The sequence below is a fragment of the Lutra lutra genome, chromosome 3 (assembly GCF_902655055.1).
Source record: "Lutra lutra chromosome 3, mLutLut1.2, whole genome shotgun sequence".
NCBI classification, from domain to species: Eukaryota; Metazoa; Chordata; class Mammalia; order Carnivora; family Mustelidae; genus Lutra; species Lutra lutra.
In genome coordinates, this window is record NC_062280.1 from 58,624,651 (window position 1) to 58,630,080 (window position 5,430).

General features: G+C 38.2%; 1 pseudogene; it reads left to right on the plus strand.

Annotated features, from left to right (window-relative positions):
- Positions 1 to 3,861: 3,861 nt before the first annotated feature.
- Positions 3,862 to 4,586, plus strand: LOC125095542 (dnaJ homolog subfamily A member 1-like; annotated as a pseudogene).
- The last annotated feature ends 844 nt before the right edge of the window (positions 4,587 to 5,430 follow it).

The window sequence follows — 5,430 nt, forward strand, 5'->3', positions numbered from 1 at the left end:
TTTTTAACAGCTAAGATATCTGATCCAGTTTCTTAACATTACAATTCCTTTTCTGATCTTAGCCAGCGCTAGATGCAGGTTCTACAGAATAAAGGAGATTAAGTCTCTAGAAGGAAGGGCCAGCAACATCAAAACAATGTACAACATCATGATTTTCCTAAACCTTCCCCAAAGGAATATTGTAGCCATCTCTTCAGGTAACTGAATTAGGGAAAGGGGGATAATCACACATTCCTGACATTTTGAGGGTTATGAGATACAGAGTCTAAGTTAGCAGTGATAACCTGGACTCGAAGCATCTTCAGAATCCTTCTGTTATAGTGAGGGCATGGGGGTGAGAAGTGGGAGTCTTGATCCAGGCCTGGGTCACGGTGGATCTACTGGGTCCACAAGCTTCAGTCCTAACCTGTTTAATCGAAATAAAGACATTTGGCAGTTGCCTGAACACATTGATTCCTTGGTTTTGAGTACGAGCTATAGTAGTGCAAGGGGCCAAGAGGAAATGACTGAAGCTGCCACTTGACCAAAATAGTAAATAAAAAAATATTTTATTGCAGGGGTAATGGCAGACATCAGTGCCATATTAAAGACTTAAGGAATTCAGGGGCATGCAGTAGTCTCATTATACTTCCATTTAACCCAGCAGTGTTACCCTTCCCAAATCAGATGAATCCTGGAGGATGATAGTGGATTAAACAAACTTAACCAAGTAACCAATTGCAGGTGTTATACTAGATGAAGGTATTTTCTAGAAAAGGTTAATATGGACTCATGTGCATTTCATGGAGCCACTGATCTGGCAAATACATATTTTCCCATTCCTATCAGGAGAAAGATCAGAAACAGTTGCATTCATTGGTGGACAACAGTATTCTTCACAGTCTTTCTCCAGGGCTATTTTAACTCTTCTGCCATCTGTCATATAGTACTAAAGGTTCTGGACCATCTGGACTTTCTGCAGAATATCACATTGATTTACTATGTGGGTGATATCACATTAATCAGACCAGATGAACAAGAAGTGGCCAGTATATTTAGGCCATAGTAATTCCCATGTGCTGCAAAGGATTGATGATAAAACTTATATGATTTCAAGTGACCATCATATTAATGACATTTTTAGGGCTTCTGTGGTCTGTGATATACCATGGCATTCTTTCCAAAGTAGAGAACAAATTATTGCATCTTGTCTCCACCACCACTAAGAAGAAAACATGGCACCTAGGAGTCCTCTCTGATTTCTGGAGGGAGCATATTCTATACTTGAGAATGTTCCTCCAACTCATCTTCCAAGTGATTTGGAAGACTAGTAGCTTTGAGTGGGGTTCACAGGAAAAAAAAAAAAAAAGATTCCTGCAGTAGGTGCAGCCTGCAGTACAAGCAAATCATATAGTACTGGAGTCATCTGTGCTGGGAATAAACATCATGAGGAGTTTATGGCAAGACCCCAAATGAGAATTACAATGTAGACACTTATATGTCCAAAGTCAACCCATCTATAGTAGGTAATTGATACCATTACAAAGATAGTTGCTCACATAGTATTGACTGGGATTTGCTAGAGATTGAACACTTGATCATGAAATATTAAATGTCCACACAGTCAGAACTACCTACCCTATGCTGGGTTCTCTCAGAACCTCCAAGTCATTAAGTCAGGAAGATCCAACAGTAATCCATTAGAGAGGCAAGGGGAACATCAGCATTGAGCATAGGTAGGATCAGAGAGCACATACAAGCTGCACAAATAATTGGGAAAATTCATGATGTCATATTATCATTTCTCCCCCTGCTCACACTTATATCTATTTTAGGGATTCCTTTTGATCAGCAGACAAATAAGAAAAATACCAAGCTTTGTTGGCAGGTACATCAGCTTGGTATGTAGATGCAAACCAAAGGTTTGAACAACAGCTGAACTACAGCTCCATTCAAGACAAGGGGAGGACAGTAATAAGGGGAAACCTTCCCAGTAGGCAAAGCTTGGATAGTGAATCTGGCCAACTATTTTGTGAGGAAGGAGAAGGGGCCCAAGGTAAGAATATATATAAACTGGTGGGCCAACACGAATGTCTTGTTTGGTTTGTCAATTGCTGGAAACTAGAAAGACTGAAAACTGCAGATAAGAAAGTCTGGAAAAAAGGCTTGTGAAAATGGACAAAGTATAAAGATCTTTGTATCAAATGCATGAGTCCCCACTTATCAAGGCCAATCTAGCCACTGTCGCTATAGAATATCCAGTTTTCAGCCACAGAAACCAATACTGAGCCTCTGACATAACACTATCTCTTGAGAAGATGAAACAGCCACTTGGTAGCAAGTTGATATTCCTAGGTTTGCCCTTCCTGCATGCAGGCCCTCAGCCAGCACCAGTATCCAAAGGGTTACAACTGTTATTCCTTACTATATGAAGTCAGTGGATCCCAGCTCTGCAAGTGGTAGGCTACACGTTGTGCTGAAATAGGCACACCCTGATAAGTCTTTTACATGGAAATCTCCATTTCAGAGTCTGTTTCCTGAGGAACGTGATCTATAAAATGCCCCCCAAATACTTTAAGATGATAATAAATCTAAATATAAATGCTAGAACTCCATCATTTCTTAAAAAGCAAAAAGCATAAAATATTTCTGTGACTGTTGGATAGACTAAGTAGAACAGAAGCACTAACAGTACAAAAAGGTAAGCCGGGAGAGACTGGGTGGCTCAGTCAAGTCAGCCTCTGGCTCTTGATTTCAGCTCAGGTCATGATTTCAGGATTGTGAGACAAGTCTCAAGTTGGGCTCTGAATTCAGCATGGAGTCTGCTTAAGATTCTCTTTTCCCTCTGTCTTCGGCTTAGTTCATGATCCCAGGGTCCTGGAATAGAGCCCGACATCGGGCTCTCTACTCGGCAGGCAGCCTGGTTCTCTTCCTCTCTCTCTGCCTGACTTTCTGCCTACTTGTGATCTCTGTCTGTCAAATAAATAAAATAAAAATCTTTAAAAAAAAAAAGATTCTCTCTTTTCCTCTCCCTATTCCCCTCACCCTGCTCTCTCTCAAATATATATATATATATATATATATATATATATATACACATATATATATATATATGTATATTTTTTTTTAAAGGAAAGGTAAGCCTAAGACTCGGAGAATATCCCTGCAATGCAGGTATCTAAAAAATGGCTTATATCCAAAATATGTAAATCTGGACTATATAACAAACTCTTTTATATATATTTATATATATATATATATACACACTCACACACACATATATATGTATAGAGTCTATATACATATATGCATATATAGTCCATATATATATATACGAAAATGGATAAACAAATTTTGGTATATTCCTACAACAGAATACTAATCTGCAATAAAAATGGAAGAATAAACTTAGGATGCATACAACATGGATAAAACTCAAATCATCATGGTAAACAAAAAAAGACAGACATAAAAGAAAATATATATGACTCTGCTTATATGAAGTCCTAGAAAAGTAAAATATATTGTATAATAGCAAAAATAAAGAAACTGATTATTTTTGGATGGTGAATATTTACAGGATGGGAACATAAAGGAATGGGAACATAAGGGAGGTGAACAGGCAATTAAATAAGGTGGAGCTGGTAGTGGTTTTGGCTACCCCATGGACATCTTTGATATGTTTTTGGAGGAGGAGGAAGAATGCAGAGCGAAAGGAGAGGTAAAAATGTTGTGCATCAGCTCTCAGTAACCTTAGAAGATTTATATAATGGTGCAAGAAGAAAACTAGCTCTGCAAAAGAATGTGATTTGCAATAAATGTGAAGGCCGAGGTGGTAAGAAAGGAGCAGCTGAGTGTTGTCCCAATTGCCGAGGTACTGGAATGCAAGTAAGAATTCATCAGATAGGACCTGGAACGTTCAGCAAATTCAATCTGTGTGTATGGAGTGCCAGGGCCATAGGGAACTGATCAGTCCTAAAGATAGATGTAAAAGCTGCAATGGAAGGAAGATAGTTTGAGAGAAGAAGATTCTAGAAGTTCATATTGACAAAGGCATGAAAGATGGCCAGAAGATAACATTCCATGGTGAAGGAGACCAAGAACCAGGACTGGAACCAGGAGATATTATCATTGTTTTAGATCAGAAGGACCATGATGTTTTCACTCCGCGAGGAGAAGACCTTTTCATGTGTATGGACATACAGCTGGTTGAAGCACTGTGAGGTTTTCAAAAGTCAATATCTACTCTTGACAACCGAACCTTTGTCATCACCTCTCATCCAGGTCAAATTGTCAAGCATGGAGATATCAAGTGTGTGCTAAATGAAGGCATGCCAATTTATCGTAGACCATATGAGAAGGATCGCCTCATCATCAAATTTAAGATAAACTTTCCTGAGAATGACTTTCTCTGTCCTGATAAACTCTGTTTGCTGGAAAAACTCCTACCTGAGAGGAAGGAAGTAGAAGGGACTGATGAAATGGACCAGGTAGAACTGGTGGACTTTGATCCAAATCAGGAAAGATGGCGCCATTACAATGAGGAAGCATATGAGGATGATGAACATCATCCCAGTGTCAGACCTCTTAATGGGGCCAGTGAATAACACTGCTGGCATTTTATGTGTAGTAGTGAATGAGTGAAGGACTATAATCATAGCTCACTACTTGCTATTGTTTTTGTTTTAATATTCAACTATAGTAGTGTTTTAAAAGTTAAATGAAGAATAAATTCAAATAGAAAAGCTCTGACTTTGCCCTGTATGTATGATGACTTCAGTGTAGAAGATAAGTTTAATATTTGTAAAAACTACTTTCAAAAAAAATCTCCCCTAGCATTTGTTAGGCCATTCCTTGTAATTAATTTCAGTGCTATGTATATGAAACAGCTCAGACTGAAATGCTAGATGTATGTATTGACTTCAGTGTATGACCCTTAATTGTTAAGCTATGAAGTTAAAACTTGTATTTAATTGGCAATCAGACAAAGAATTTGTAGAGAAGTGTTGGTCTATAGTTATGTTAAGTGGGATTCATTGTGATGCCTCTGCATTTATTGCCTCAACTGTTACTTGAAGATGGCATGCTATGTAATTTGGCCTGTGGTATCAGTGATAGAAAGGATACCTCTTTAAAGAAGGGGTTTATCATATGCTGCTGCTTGAGGGCTTGCACTTGTGGAATTGCATTCTCTTCTGTGCCATCTTTTTATTTTTCTTATATATATGTATATGTATATATATATACTGGTTATACTTTTTTTCCTTCTCTTTGGACCATGATAAGCTTCAGAGTAGTGGCTTTGGGAGCCAGGTAACTTAGAGTAAAGAGACATTTACGTGGGGAAGTTAATTTGCATGTATGAGATAGGAAAGTTTTTTTTTCCCTAAGGTATATCACAGGCTTACTTTAAATAACTTACGATCCGAAGTAACTGTATTTTAATGTTGG